The 17,064-nt window shown below is 38.7% G+C and overlaps 1 long non-coding RNA gene across 1 annotated transcript; it reads left to right on the plus strand.

Annotated features, from left to right (window-relative positions):
* The first annotated feature begins 4,258 nt into the window (after nucleotides 1-4,258).
* On the plus strand, nucleotides 4,259-10,775 carry LOC135730434 (uncharacterized). Its single transcript, XR_010525970.2, has 4 exons — nucleotides 4,259-4,319; nucleotides 9,426-9,608; nucleotides 9,717-9,912; nucleotides 10,058-10,775. It is a non-coding gene; the product is annotated as an uncharacterized lncRNA (long non-coding RNA).
* The last annotated feature ends 6,289 nt before the right edge of the window (nucleotides 10,776-17,064 follow it).

Consider the following 17,064-nt stretch of genomic DNA (forward strand, 5'->3'; position numbering starts at 1 on the left):
AGTAATGGGTTGTTATTAGTGAATCAGTTATTTAATAATGAAGGGAATTTATTTACATTTGCAGACTTTATCTCAAGATACAAAATACCTATTACATTGAAAGAATTCAAGATGCTTACTAAGGCAATACCTGCAGGTGTACAGATGCTGTTCAAAAGTAGTGTATATACACCCTCACTTTCTGTCTGTCCTCCTAGCCCTGAACATACCTCTATCGGCACCATATGTTTCTCTGGATTAAAGCCTAACAATTATAAAATTAGATCCTTGTTTTTAAGAGAGATTATTTCTACGCCTTATATTATTTTTTACTGGAACAGCTTTTTTAATGATGTAAATTGGAACCAAGTCTGGAAATTACCTCAAAAATTTTTCCTTACAAATAAGATTAAAGAAATCTCATATAAATTAATTCATAGAGTTTATCCCACAGTAGGTATTTCTACAAAAATTTAAAGTTGATACTGATTTGAAATGTTCTTTCTGTGAATGCCCCACTGAAACAATCTCTCATTTATTCTGGTCTTGTCAATATACCCAAAATTTTTGGAACAATGTGGAGTTTTTTATTGCTGATAATATTTTAAAAACCTTTTCGTTATCCTACAAACATGTGATCTTGGGCTATTTTATTAAGAATCACTCCTTAAAAGATGTTGAGTTCATTATAAATTTTATTTTATTTCTTTGTAAATTTCACATTCATAAATGCAAGTTTACAAAAGGCAAACCTATTTTTATGGTGCTTAAAAAGGAGATTAAATTATTTGTAGATGTGATGTCAACATCAAAAAATAATAAAGCAATCAAATTGTTTAATATATGCTCCTCCTTTAACATTTTCACATAATTTTAAAGGTAAAATTATAATAAATGGTGCTGACCTATAAGGTATATTTTCTGTATTCAATTACATTGTAATATCCTTTGGATTGTTATAATATAATTAATATCTTTCTCTAAAATGTAGGCCTATATCTAACTATGTACCCTCCTGTTGTGTTTTTTCTTTTTTTCTCTTTTTTTTCTCTTCCTTTTTATTCCTTCTTGTTGAGGCATGTGGATTTTTTTCTATTATATGATATATGGCACTGTACATGCTATCTGTTATTGTTAATAAAGCATTAAAAAAAAAAAAAAAACACAAAAAAAAAAAAAGGACTCATCTCGTTATAGATCAAGATAATTTATAAAGATCTTTAAACGAAGGGTCGGAATATCAGATAGTTGACATGTAAGCAAGTTAATATTTTTAATAAAAAAAAAAGTAAAAACGAAATAAGACGAATAGCATACATTATTGTTGTTGCGGTGTGTCACGTGACAATCATGACCCGTCGCCATGGACACAAGGGGTCGGATATTTAAAGTTAAATATTTTTAACTTATGCGTGAAATGGTTGATTTAAAAAATATATATATTCTAAGTAAACAACAGCCCAGGTTTAGTAAACATTTTTTTATTGAAACTATAAATAAATATTCTGCATCCATTTTAGGTGTGCCACTGTGGGTGGCTCCCGCACACCCGTGGCTACGCCCCTGCCGTGACCCAAATCTCGTTCGCACATCATCGCGATGTTTATCATCAATTTACAAACGTCGCCAGTCGCCACATCTTTGTGAGTATATCATTAAATTTCTGTTTGTTCGATATTAAATTCATTATATGTTTTTTATTAATCCAGATCGGCTTCTAAATGTTGTCTGAATTGTATTGGTCATCTATATTACATTCTTTTTGTTCAAAATAGTGATTAGCGCGTGATTAAAAGTCAAGTTATGTTAGTCACCATTAACATAACGTGACAGATCCTCGATCATTTTATTATATTCATATTTTTGGAATTAACTACCAATGTACTTCTACTGTGGTATTTTGTGTTTATAGTACACAAATCGTACCATGTTTCTACCGCAGTTAGTTTACTTCTACTGTGGTATTTTGTAGTACAGTAACAGCAAACCTTATGCTTTTACCACAGTAGTTCAGCCTTTTTATACATAGTAAAAACAGTAACAACAACACCATGCTTTTAATACATTTGATGTACAATTCAGAAATCTTTAGACATTCAGATCCTTCTTTTTTGGTCAGTTTTATTCTATTGCCGTTTTATTTAGCTTATTATATAGTCTTATGATAGTGGGCGGATCTTGGGGTTTGTTGTAAATAGTTATACACACAATGTTTAGTAAATAAAGAATTTAAAAAATATCCAAAGTTTGTAATTCACAATTTTTTTTGTCTTGCAGTTTCTTCACATACATCTCATACTGCTCCATCTACACGCTCCACAACATTTAAACCAACGGCTCTTTTAATAGCCATCACTTGCAAAAGCTCTCCAACTTACTCACTCACTCTCCAACTCACTCACTCACTCACTCACTCACTCACTCACTCACTCACTCACTCACTCACTCACCCACTCACTCACTCACCCACTCACCTTACTGACACACACATGGCACCTGGATCCAGAACACGCCATAGTGTTTGCTACAAAGAAATTGGCAGTGCCTCCAAAACCTACAAATACAGTGGAGTAAAGATTATACAAAAGAAAAAACTTGGAAGCCCCAAAAGTAAAATTTGATGATCACTGGGCAAAATTATGGGCTGGGCATAGATCAATTTAGATTTGAGTATTTAGGTATTGAATGTGATGCTGGAGATTGTATAATTATTTTTCACTTTTCCTCAGTATAAAGTGTTTTATCATTCACATTTTTGTGTTGAAATAGATTAGCCTATCCCCTGTATGTCATCGATGCGCTGCTTCAAAGATGTGAGGAAAAGAACATACACCTGCGAGTAGTCTGTTACATTGCCTGTGTTATTGCCTCACATTTGCAGGTAAGTACCCTTTTTTCTGTGTAAAACTGAATTATTGTTTTTAAGAAAAGACCTTTAACTTATTTATGTCATACTATGTTTAATCAGAAATCAGGGGAGGGCATACCACACAACATTGCCTTGCCCGTACCAGCATTTCATGTTGATGGACACAAATTGCCCTGCCAGGTAATTCATTGACTTTATAGGGATATCAGGACAATATAACACACATCATTCACTCCCTGTTTGGCCTTAATTTTTCCTGTCTATGCACTGCAAAGCTCAAATTAGCCAGAAATGCCTAAAATAATCTTTAATCTAAAATTTTTCCAACCTGACGTTTGTCTAAACTTGTTTCAGAGATGCAATGTGTAAGACAATCCAGTGGAAACCATTTATCTCAAATCTGTCTGGGTCAAACTAATCACTTTAAGCAGAGGATTGTTATAACCAAATTGGTTTCTTTTTATGCAGATTACCTAATTTGTATAATAATTACATTAATATAAAGTAATAAAAAGAATAGCTTTGCTAATTTTACAAATTAAAAGATAAAATAACATAAGATCACTATAAGCAGTAGGGTCATGCTTTGTGTACAGTATGTGATATTTTACCACTTTGCTTTAATCATAGATCAAGTACAGTACCAGATGGCTTGATGGGTTTGGGCTCACAGATGGGGAAGGAATGGAAAGGCTGTGGTCTTTCCTCCAAAGATTTGCCAGAGTCACAAAGGAGATGACTCCATCTCATCGCCTTGACTTACTGACTGATGCCCTTTTGCATTATGGACGGTGGAAATCAACTGACCTAGGTGTGTCTACTGCTGTATAACCTTTCGAAAATTCTGTGCTGGTGGTTCACTGTTTATACATTTTATATTTTCTGGAGTGAAGCCGATCACACACAAAATGGTAAGCATACTATAAGTAGATTAAACTGTCTTTTCAGAGGTGCAGCTCCTGCAAAGAGTAGACAAAGCAGAGAAAATATTGATTCTTGCTCAAGAAGATATCTCATGTCTTCAGAGAGGCACCAGGTAAACAATGCATATAAGAAGAAGGTAACAATTAGTTGTAGATGGGAGAATATTACATTCCATTTATAAGTGCATTTTGCACAAGAGTATTTAGGATTGATGGGTGTCTTGTTTTCTGTTATTGTTGTTGTATAGTGTTGATTTCTGAAGGAGACATGGCGAGATGGAAAAAAGCTAGCCCAACAGAAACCAATAAGTAAGGAACTGAAGTTAAAGTCTTAAATACCGTAAGAATGTCATGAATACTATTAACAAAGAATATTGCCAATGTAATACTTACCTTTCCGTGTACAGTAATAAAATATACTCATGTTAAGAAGTAACATGAAATGAATTACTTTATTAGAGTGGTAGTAATGTCGTCTTTTCTTCAGACACTGTCTGTAGATGGAAAAGGGACTACATCATCAGACTGATTCAGTTCTACAAGTTCAAGTAAGAGTTTAATGTTTTTATGTAAGACTATGGTAATTACAGACGTCTTTAAAGGAAAACACCACCGTTTTTCAATATTTTACTATGTTCTTAGCTCAACTTAGATGAATTAATACATACCTATCTTTATTCAATGCATGCACTTTTAGTCTTTGTTAAGCACTTCGTGAATGTGTTGGCATTTAGCCTACCTAGCCCCATTCATTCCTATGGCTTCAAACAAAAGTTTTATTTTGTGCCACCATACTTAATCGTCTAAATACTTGAAAGTGTTTGGTGACTTCTAAATTCATCCCTGTTTGGAGCCATATGAATGAATGGGGCTAGGCTAAACGCTAATACATTCACAAGGCACTGTACAAAGATTAAAAGTGCACGCATTGAAAAAAGATAGTTATGTATTAATTCTTATAAGTTGAGGTAAGAACATAGTTAAACAGGGCTATTCAAATCTTACACTGGAGAGTTTATGTACCATTAACCACCTGTGATTTTCTAGTGATCATGAAGACCTTGATTAGCTTGCTCAGGTGTGTTTGATCAGGGTTGGAGCTTAACTATGCAGTGCTCTGGCCCTCCAGGGTAAGATCTGAATAGCCCTGTAGTAAAATATTGAAAAACGGTGGTGTTTTCCTTTAAGTGCCTTGCTGATGTGCTTCAACGTGTGATTATAGTAATGGCATAGTTTTGAAGGAAACTGTCACCAGTGGTTATAAATTAAAGTATTGCAGCATTATTGCAAATCTTCATGTGGTGTAATTAGTAATCTATTACCACCAAGGCCTTATGTCACAAGGTGACGATCTTTTGGGCGGAACCAAAAGTCGGGAAACTTTGGTTCCGCCCGGATGTTTCCGCCCAGACCGAAAAACGGAAACACCGGACATCCGGCAGATTCACGGAGGCTGTAATCAGCCGATTGGGCGCAGCTGTGCCTAGTTAAAGAGATCGCCGGGCAATTGGATGACTGAAGTACAGAGAGGAGTATTTAAAGCACAGTTAAATGACAGTTCAGGAGTTCGGGCACGAGAGGGGGATTGACACGGGGAAAGCTCCTCTGCTTAGTGCAGAAGAGGTAACTACGTACCTTTTGAAGAGCCCGCAGGCTCTGTTGATCCGGGCTGCGCTTGAAGCGCGCGGAAAGAAGACAGGAGCTGCCTGGGGTGAAAGAAAGGCGATACGTGAGTGGAGAAAAGGAGCACCCCGAAGAGAGCATTGTGCTGTCAAGCCTGTGCGTAGTGTGTGCCGAGAAACGGAGCTGTGCTCATTGTTGGACGTGGTGGCTGTCTGTGTTTCCCTCTCTCTCTCTCTCTCGTCGTAGCCTTTATTGTGGACCTGCTGGAGTAAACAGGAAAATCCTATGGGTAAGAAGGAACTTTGTTCTAACCAATATTGAAGGAGTAAAGCAGGAAGAAAATTGACCTTCTGGTACAACGTAAACAAAGGCTATTCGCCGTGAGTAAACCCTTTTTGTGTGGAGTAACTTGCAAAAATTAACTTGTGTAACCATTGGAAACCTCCAGGAGAAGGAGGGCGGCCCTACCCCTACAATAGTGTGGTGGGCGAGCCGTTAGAAGTACAAATTCAAACAGCCACCGCAACGAGACTTATTGTGGTCGTATTTCCCATCGCCCTATCTTAGCCCAAGCGCAGTGGAGGACACCGGGCGCTTCCCTTGTTGTGGTGCACTTATAGTGTGGTGAGTGAGACTGTGTAATAAATCTTTTCACATTGGAGTGGTGCTGTGTATTTGCTGTGGGTTGCTGTGTGTCTTGTAGACGAAGCCCCGCATCATCCATTTTCTTCTACTGGGCAGAGGACGGAGAGGCCAACGACCTCAGAAATTACTGTTACTATACGTAGTGTGCTGTTTCGGAGTACGAAGGAACGCAGACCAAGAGCTGTCAGTGACTGAGTAAAATATTGGAAATATTTGTGGTGTAAATTTTACCTGTGTCTGTTTTGTCGCAGAGTCAGAGGCGAAAGGGTCCGCCACCCCCGCGGTCTCTACAAAGGGGCGCCCCCGTCCAGGATTCGATCGGCCTACGGGCAGTGGAGATAGGGCAGCGCTCGACCCGGTGAGGTGGTGTGTGACCTTCGCCCCTCTGCTGACCTACGGAGGAAAACCATACCTACCCAGAAAGCTGTAAACAGCAGAGCCGGTGAGAAATACTCGAAGTCTCAGTAACAGTGTCTTTGTGTCCCAGCGGCCACCTGTGGAGAGAGAGAGGAACGAGAGTGAATAATTGGAGAACAGACCGTGAACGTGATACCTACCCAGAAAGCTGTAAACAGCAGAGCCGGTGAGAAATACTCGAAGTCTCAGTAACAGTGTCTTTGTGTCCCAGCGGCCACCTGTGGAGAGAGAGAGGAACGAGAGTGAATAATTGGAGAGCAGACTGTGAACGTGATACCTACCCAGAGAGCTGTAAGCAGCAGAGCCGGTGAGAAATACTCGAAGTCCAAGGAACAGTGTCTTTGTGTCTTAGTGGCCGCCTGTGGAGAGAGAGGAAAACTAGAATGAACATGAGGAGAATGGGCCGTGCGAAGATACAGTGGTGGTGGAGGAGAGCCTAGAGTGGCCCTTATTTTAAGTTCCCCTTTTTCCCTTCCCTATTTAATATTTTTAAGTAATTTAATAAAGGATATTTTAATTTTATGCTTACCTTGTGTGTCTGGTCATTGGGGTGGCTTTGGGAATCTCCTCGAGGTGGAGAAAGGGGCGTGACCTTATTTACATCTGGGTCCACCCCTACCTGTGACAGATTTGGCGTAGTCGGCAGTCCACCTCGGGTTGAGACCAAAGTCCCCCAATGGCCTACCACGTTTTTTTAAAAAGAAAAGCTCCCATCAACACCCTATCAGTCCCTAAACAACGCGTTCTCGGGACGAGAACGGATTGGCGGGGGAGGATGTCACAAGGTGACGATCTTTTGGGCGGAACCAAAAGTCGGGAAACTTTGGTTCCGCCCGGATGTTTCCGCCCAGACCGAAAAACGGAAACACCGGACATCCGGCAGATTCACGGAGGCTGTAATCAGCCGATTGGGCACAGCTGTGCCTAGTTAAAGAGATCGCCGGGCAATTGGATGACTGAAGTACAGAGAGGAGTATTTAAAGCACAGTTAAATGACAGTTCAGGAGTTCGGGCACGAGAGGGGGATTGACACGGGGAAAGCTCCTCTGCTTAGTGCAGAAGAGGTAACTACGTACCTTTTGAAGAGCCCGCAGGCTCTGTTGATCCGGGCTGCGCTTGAAGCGCGCGGAAAGAAGACAGGAGCTGCCTGGGGTGAAAGAAAGGCGATACGTGAGTGGAGAAAAGGAGCACCCCGAAGAGAGCATTGTGCTGTCAAGCCTGTGCGTAGTGTGTGCCGAGAAACGGAGCTGTGCTCATTGTTGGACGTGGTGGCTGTCTGTGTTTCCCTCTCTCTCTCTCTCTCGTCGTAGCCTTTATTGTGGACCTGCTGGAGTAAACAGGAAAATCCTATGGGTAAGAAGGAACTTTGTTCTAACCAATATTGAAGGAGTAAAGCAGGAAGAAAATTGACCTTCTGGTACAACGTAAACAAAGGCTATTCGCCGTGAGTAAACCCTTTTTGTGTGGAGTAACTTGCAAAAATTAACTTGTGTAACCATTGGAAACCTCCAGGAGAAGGAGGGCGGCCCTACCCCTACAATAGTGTGGTGGGCGAGCCGTTAGAAGTACAAATTCAAACAGCCACCGCAACGAGACTTATTGTGGTCGTATTTCCCATCGCCCTATCTTAGCCCAAGCGCAGTGGAGGACACCGGGCGCTTCCCTTGTTGTGGTGCACTTATAGTGTGGTGAGTGAGACTGTGTAATAAATCTTTTCACATTGGAGTGGTGCTGTGTATTTGCTGTGGGTTGCTGTGTGTCTTGTAGACGAAGCCCCGCATCATCCATTTTCTTCTACTGGGCAGAGGACGGAGAGGCCAACGACCTCAGAAATTACTGTTACTATACGTAGTGTGCTGTTTCGGAGTACGAAGGAACGCAGACCAAGAGCTGTCAGTGACTGAGTAAAATATTGGAAATATTTGTGGTGTAAATTTTACCTGTGTCTGTTTTGTCGCAGAGTCAGAGGCGAAAGGGTCCGCCACCCCCGCGGTCTCTACAAAGGGGCGCCCCCGTCCAGGATTCGATCGGCCTACGGGCAGTGGAGATAGGGCAGCGCTCGACCCGGTGAGGTGGTGTGTGACCTTCGCCCCTCTGCTGACCTACGGAGGAAAACCATACCTACCCAGAAAGCTGTAAACAGCAGAGCCGGTGAGAAATACTCGAAGTCTCAGTAACAGTGTCTTTGTGTCCCAGCGGCCACCTGTGGAGAGAGAGAGGAACGAGAGTGAATAATTGGAGAACAGACCGTGAACGTGATACCTACCCAGAAAGCTGTAAACAGCAGAGCCGGTGAGAAATACTCGAAGTCTCAGTAACAGTGTCTTTGTGTCCCAGCGGCCACCTGTGGAGAGAGAGAGGAACGAGAGTGAATAATTGGAGAGCAGACTGTGAACGTGATACCTACCCAGAGAGCTGTAAGCAGCAGAGCCGGTGAGAAATACTCGAAGTCCAAGGAACAGTGTCTTTGTGTCTTAGTGGCCGCCTGTGGAGAGAGAGGAAAACTAGAATGAACATGAGGAGAATGGGCCGTGCGAAGATACAGTGGTGGTGGAGGAGAGCCTAGAGTGGCCCTTATTTTAAGTTCCCCTTTTTCCCTTCCCTATTTAATATTTTTAAGTAATTTAATAAAGGATATTTTAATTTTATGCTTACCTTGTGTGTCTGGTCATTGGGGTGGCTTTGGGAATCTCCTCGAGGTGGAGAAAGGGGCGTGACCTTATTTACATCTGGGTCCACCCCTACCTGTGACACTTACTGGTAACATATGTTTGGTCAGGTGTACCACGGTAATGCTTTCTGCTTGCTAGCTACTGAACTTCTGTGCTGTACTGGTAGATATGTGTAGATATGGGACTCGTGAGTCACACAAAAAGGGTGAAAGAGAGTAAGCAGTAATCTGTCTGTTACTGTTCTCTGATCAAGTGTGTACACAACGTTTAATACTAATTATTTGCTGACCATTGTAGAATTGAGGACTCTGCTGAACATTAAGGAAGAATACCGTATTGGGAGAAGATGGCAAGAGTCTGATTCAAACTTCCAGTCTACCCTTAAAGATGTGGACCGTGAGCTCAGAGTCCAACTGCAAGGCTAGAACTGAATCAAGGGAGAGAGAGCAGTCCTCCTCCACCTGAGAAGAATATATCCAGGTATAGTGCTATAAGTGGATAAGTAGATACAATATGACATTAGGTTTGAACTTAAAAGGACTATAATACAAACTAATACATTCATTTTTCTGCATGCGTGTTTCCTAGCTTTGCTTCAGATGGGCAGGACATTGCCATTAGACTCTCCAAGCAGGTAGCCAGCTCCAACAATAGACTGAGACAGGCAATATAAGAATACAACAGCATTCAATGGTCACCGCCGATGAGCTTCTTTCTTGCGACAATTGATTTTCAGGAATCATGTGATCCCTCTTGGCATGTCTACTTCTGCTTTGATGACACTGTAAGTATAGTTACTTAACCCTAGTAACCACACAGCAGTCACTCGTGTGTAGACTAGTAACCATCTGACAAACTAACTACCTGCAAATCATATTAGAAACCACCTGGTTACATAACATAGCATTTCGTTTTCTTTTGTCTTCTAGATTGAAGAAGATGATGTTTCGAGAAGTCTAAAAAGGCGAGGGATTGATGCCTTACATATGAAGACTCGGGCAGCTGAGGAAAGCACATGCTTTACCAAGAAATGAAAAGTCTAACTAAACACCCCATCAGGAGCAGGCCTCTAACATCTGTGCTATAACATCAAAGACACTGAGCAGCCTGGTGCAAAAGCTGCTCTCATTCAACACCTCCAACAGCTGGAAAGAAAACTACATCAAGCCATTGGTGATGTTTCACCCACATGTATCAGACTTTGTTCCTGCAGACAACACCCACTTGTGTCAGGCCCTCCCCATGCCAAGCATACAGACACTGGTATACAATGATAAGAGTGATAATTATGACAATGTGGATAAATATGATAACTAGCACTACATATTTTTTTAATTTCTAGTCTGATATTGTATTCTGTAAAAAGAATGATGTAAATGTATAGTATATGTTGCAGCATATCATAGAAACCTTGGTGGTGTAATATAATGTTCGCCTTACTTGTGCAAACATGATGTTTTACTAAATCTGATTTATTTTAAAGCGTAGGTACTGTTTTTAAGCACACATATTCACACTAGTCTGTGTGAGGACAAAATTGTGTGTTTACCATTGTGGTGTTACTTATTTACTGTAATGTACAAATGTGGTCAATGTGTGTAAGGTGTTTTGTTTTTGTGAGCTAAGTTAAAATGACAAAGTATTGAATCTTGAATCCTTTGAAACAAATACTGTTAAAGTTTTCCACAATGAGTTATAGTCATGATTTCAGCTATTGTCACAGCACACTGTAGAAGGTGAATGAATAGTGATTAACTTAATAAATGACTTATACAATGATTTTACAGTCATAATCCACAAGACAGACTGCCACATACTACAGTAGGTTCTTACATAACCATTATATTGGCTTGAAATTCTCCCGAACTAAGTTGATGTGGATTAATACTTTTTTCTTCCCATTATATTACATTTAGTATTATATAGTTCGTTGCTATGGTGGTTGCTATGAGGCTGCTATCACTGAAACCACGTAGCTTGCATGACGTGTTTTCTTTTTAAATTACATGCATTTTCCTACAGAAAACAAAATTTGATAACTCAACAATATGATCATTTTGAACAATTTCTCATTCTCGATTTTGAGAAATTAGTTTTTTGGTAGCAGAAGGTTACGGAAGTGCATTGTGTTGAAGGCGGGGTTTGCGTGTTCTGCTGTTTCGACGTTGTGGCTAGAAGGGATACAGCAACAGCAAAATCTCGCGGATGAGCGCTGTTATTATCCTAATCCTATCCTTTTTTACATTTTCTTAACGTAGATAATCTAGATGCAGCATAATTAATAGTTTGTCTGAACTAGGTGTGTATATATTCAGTAGATATACAGCCCCACTTTGAAAACCAGAAAAACTACAATTTTAGTGCTAATTTGTATCAAGCTGCATTACACACATGTAGGGAATTGTAGTTTTTTTTTTTAAACATTTGTGTTTTTCTTATAATTGGAGGTTGTAAATAGTGAGTTGAGAGTACAGTAAGGTGTTTAGGGGGATTGTTAACACACTTATACAATCAGATTTTTAATATTTAATTGTTAAATAGGTTTAAATTAATTTTAACCATATTTGACAGTGTCCCAAGTTGTTGACTATATTGACATTATAACTGAGGCCAAGAGCTCTCATTAAGAGTTTGTCCCATGTCTATAGCCCCTTTTGTTGCCTAATTATAAGCCTTCAAAAATGCACCAAGGTGATGTTTCAAAGGTCTGTATTTCAAAGCAGGAGCCATGTAGATTCTTTATACTGACATATGTTATTCTGCAGGTCAAGACCTTTCTAACGATGTATTTGGCTTAGCTCTACAACAAATTTTTCATGTTCTCATTTCAAGTACACAAGCCATCTCAGGTATAGTTTCAGAGAGCACTTTGAAGGCTCAATAAGGTTAGGGTTAGATAAAATAAAGCTGTTGGTTTGTTTCTGGCTGTGTAAACAGACCCCACACCTTGATGAATACCTGGTGTTGGCCACACACACAAACTGTGCATTTCTGTTTGGGCTTATATGCATAGACTATCTATTTATGTTAATGCTGCTATGATAATTAAATTAAAAACATACCATTAATAAATAAGACCATAGTCTGATGGGTAGTCATCTCCGATTGTAGGCTAGTAGATGATTATTAGGCCTATTGGTTGTCAAAACCCAGATTAGCAAACATTATACACAATGTTTGCTACATAATGTACATAATGTATGCTCTCTTGCATCTTTTGTAGCCTATTTATTTTTGTTTAAATGTTTTCTTTTGAGCTCAACTAAAAATGGCAAACAGGCCTACTTAGTTTATCCATTAGAGTACCATTCCCCTCCTTTCAAACCTGTCACTTTGAGAAACATTTCAGCTATGTGTGCCAAATACAGTATAGGAAGCCTATGTATTGTTTCATGTTCCTTCTTTCTAAGCAGAAAGACAGGCCTGAGCAGTATGCAAACTATATCGTGAATGTATGTGGATCAGGTGTGTCCAGTCATAAAAATTCTGCACACATAAAAAGTACTAAAGTAATTTATAGTAAATACCAATACTATAGTAAAGTGTAGTATGCAGTATATATTATTTAAAACTTTGTTAATGAATGCTACAGCATACTGTAGAGTAATAAATACAATTTAAAAACAGATGTGTTAAAACAACACAATCAGTTTTATTATTGGAACACCAAATTTTGTAAACTTGTGTTGTCACTTTAATTTAAAACACAAAATGACACATAATGTGAAATTACTTAATCATTCCAAGAAATTCCTTACGACTGAGCATAGCCAGTTTTTTAACTCATGATGGGTTTCTGGTCTCATTTTTTTGTATTACTTTCAATTCATATATAAATATAAATTTCTGTCATGATGGTTCTTTTCATAATATTAAATGTGGTAATAGAGATTTGCTTCAACTTCATCTGTATGATGGAGGAAAATCACTTTGATAAAGCAGATACACATAACATCATCATCCTCATCATTATATTTAAAGTTGTTTAAATTGTACTGTTCAGTTGTATATCAAAGTATCCACAAGTATCACTACTGGTCTGACATAAACCAACTTTTCGATATCAAATTTGCCAAATACCTCTCAGTGACAGCAAGACTGCGAAAAAGAAGTGAAAGTTATGTAAAGAATTTAATCATAACGTGAAATCGATCTTTGACTCACTGTATTGAAAAGTATGGTGAGGTCCTTGCCAACACCCAACCATACCGAAGCATTGATAAAAGATGAAACAATAGGGTACTTATCATTTACAACCTGTGGCCTAAATTCAGTACAATAGATATTAATTGGTCCCCACATGTCCCAGGTAGAGGGACCACACTTATGGTGCCAACAAATGACAACAATTAATACAAATTAAGTGAGTGAATTAAAAATCTGTTTTATTCTTATAAGTGTAATCATTACAATACATTTGCATGAAAAAGATTAAATGGCACCTAATACATAAAAATAAAAAATATGTGTGTGTTTGTAGGGATGGGGTCATGAACAAAGTAAAAACAGCTCAAAGTTAAAACATAAAACATCTTGTGTAACTAGCATGTTTCCTATCACTGATGCAGCGCTACAGGCTGTTTGCATGGTGTCTTGACATGCAGTGTGTGAACATGATTGGCACACTGTGCACTGTGACGATTAACGCCACTTCTCTGAAGCATTCTTCTTCCTGTCATCGAAAAGGATGCGGCAGACACAGCACAAATGGCCTCCATCTATCAAAACAAATATATTTAAGTCAAGCCAGTTAGTTGAAATTAATACTCATGAGCATATTTTAAGTAACATTTCAAAGGCAGTTTATTCATTTGTAAGTATTGTCAAATTAAAATGTGGGTATTGCTGACACTCAATCATAAGATACAAACAGGTCAACAAAGAAGAATTCCTGGGGCACATTTCAGAAAGCGGAAACAAGGAAAACTCTGGGTTCTCCATTTCAGAAATGTATGTAAATCAAACATGATTCAGAAGTGTAACTCAATTCTAAAAAATCTCACCACCACTTTTTAGCATTACTAACTGTAATGCCATAACTCATACAGTCGTAGGTTGGCCTGTTGTACATGGGAACATTATCATTTTAAAAGCAATTGTTGGTGTGCTCACCTTCTATCTCTGTTTGTAATTTAAGACAATGTCCTGGACAACACCCTTTAAGATGTTTTTATACATTAGGTCCCAAATGTATGTACAGAACTCTGTTTATGTATTCTGCACGTTCTGCCTGGAAACTGCCCGTTGAAAGACTTACAAAGTGAATCTAGTTTAATGCTGTCAGATCCTAAATGAAACAATTGGAGGCTGATTTGTCACAATGTGTCACTGTGTAGTGGATTGGTCTATGGTTCTGTTCCAATATCTGTTCTTGTTAAAGTATTGTAATCTGTTGAAACTACCAAACCAGGTCTACTTGGCCTGGTCTACTATGAGGAAGAGCTTATTATTCTCAATGGGACATAAAAATCAGCACAATTTATAATCTGCCGTCATCACGATAGTAGTGGCTGTTTCTTAGGACTGTTCTTCCAGCTCTGTAGAACATAAAACATAATAACAACTTTCTTAATACAACGTTTGAATCTAAATTACAAATTCATAATGTAGATTGTAGGTTAAATACAGATACAGTACCATTCATTATTTGCATCTAAATATCAACAGCCAATTCAAAGTGTAAAATGATCAGAATACCAACCATATAGACCATTTAGCAAGATGTAAACAACACTGGTCCAGAAACACTTCCTGTTTCAGTTTGTAACTGTTTTTTTTATTTCACACATACATCTTAAAAATGTTTCTTTAACTTTTTGATTAAGTTTTATATGTCCTGTTGGTTGTTTTTTATCCCAACGTTTATGTTGTGTTAAAAAACTGATACGGGAAGTGCTTCTGGACCAGTGTTGTTTACATCTTGCAAAATGGTCTATAAAAGATGTTAAATTTCACCTGAATAAATATTGTATATATAAATTGTAATTTTCATACAAGTGAGCTTTTCTCTTTGTGTCCAATGTCAGTGGCAGACTTTTCAGAAGAGTAGTTTTAATTAAGCTTGAACTTAAGCAATACCATTCAAAATGTATTACAATGAAAAGAACTAACATTTTCACACATGGCCTCTAAACTTTCTGGGCAACATCTGCTGTGTCTGTTGATTTGAAGATGTTAAACTATCACACACAGATTTCATCTTCTGATTTGATTATTGTTTTAATAATGTGTACAGTGGTGAAATGTACAGTGTAATGACCACAGTTACATATCTAGTAAACTATGCTTCTTAAGTTTAATGTTATACATTTGTTTAAAGATAAAATAAAAACAACTCAGCGTACCTTCTGCGTCCATCACCTCTGACATTCCTTCTGCTTTGTCAGTGGAGTTGCATTGTGCTGCATCTAATTAATGTATAGGGAAAAAAATCACTAAGAAGCATAACAAATAACTGGTCTTTCTGCATCACACAGCAGTATTAATGAAGAAATATAATTTTATAGATAAAATTCAACTGTTGCCAAGGGCTATCACAATCACTAGTCAAATTCAACTAAACAGCTATAGGATATTCTGGAGAGGTGCCTTTTTAGAAAATGTGTCCACTGTAATGAGGAAACTGCAACTGAGAAATAGTGTTACATCCCTTACAAACTGTCATAGACACATACAGAATCTATAACATGAATCTGTTTCAATTGAATTACATTGAATTTTTAAAGTGCCAATTTATAACAAAGTTACCTCACAGCACTTTTCAAACAGAGTAGGTCTAGACCATACTGTACTCTTTATATTATTAGGCTACAAACTCTCAGAAAAAGGTACATGAAGATACAAAAGTTGACATTGGGGCAGTACCTTTTCAAAAAGTACACTTTTGTACCTAAAAGGTTTACATTGGTACCTCATAGGTACATATCTGTACCTTAATGGTACATTTAAGGACCTTTTTAAAAGATAGTGTACCAGTGACAAAAAGGTACAACTTTTATACCTTTTTTTTCTGAGAGTGCAGTGGCAACTTCCTTTTAATATGCAGCAACCTCGAGCAGAACCATGGTTCAGAATGGGCAGCCATTTGCCTCGACTGGTTGGGGTGAGGGGACATGGAGAAATATAGTGGCCCACACTCTAAAAATGGCTGGGTTCTTTTTTTACGCATGTTGTGTAAATATTGGACAGAACACACCACTGGGTTAACATTGACCCAATGCTGGGTTGTTTTAACCCAACTGCTGGGTTATTATACCCCATGGTTGCATAAAAACAATCCAGTATTTGATCTATCCAATATTTACTCGTTATGGGTCAAAAATTAACCCAACCAGTGCTTCATTATACAAAGACTCACATGTAGGCCCGTATTATTGTTTAGTTAACTTATTTTTCCCACTTTGCATAGAGCCAAATGATCGGCCGAAACTCAGCTGGAGAAACAAAACCACTGTTAATCTCACTTACTGATTTCAAATGAAATCTCCTCAGCAGCTTGCAAAATCCCCTCCAACTGCTTCCTTCCACAATAGGATGGCTTTTTGAGGCTGTTAGGCAGTCCTGCAACTTTAACTGTCATGCCTTGATTTACCAGGGGAGCGTTCCAGTACCTCCGGCATCCTCTGAAAGACACGGGCAAACACATGCATGTACATGTTACACATTGTAACACAGTTGGACAATTGTGACGCTCCCATCTGAAAAAAAAAATTCTGTTTGAACTGCCTCCAGGAGAAGGGGAGCGCGCCACGGGCTCAAGAGGGAGAAACCTGAAGACTTGGCTCCCCTGCCCCCGTGAAGCCCCGCCTGGAGGCGAAGAGATTCTTGTTTTAAATTGCCCTTCCCCTTTTCCCCTATCATTATTTTAAGTAACTTAATAAAGATTATTTTTAATTATAACTTTTCTCTCGTGTGTCTGGTCATTGGGGTGGCTTTG

This window comes from Paramisgurnus dabryanus, chromosome 20, assembly GCF_030506205.2.
Source record: "Paramisgurnus dabryanus chromosome 20, PD_genome_1.1, whole genome shotgun sequence".
NCBI lineage: Eukaryota > Metazoa > Chordata > Actinopteri > Cypriniformes > Cobitidae > Paramisgurnus > Paramisgurnus dabryanus.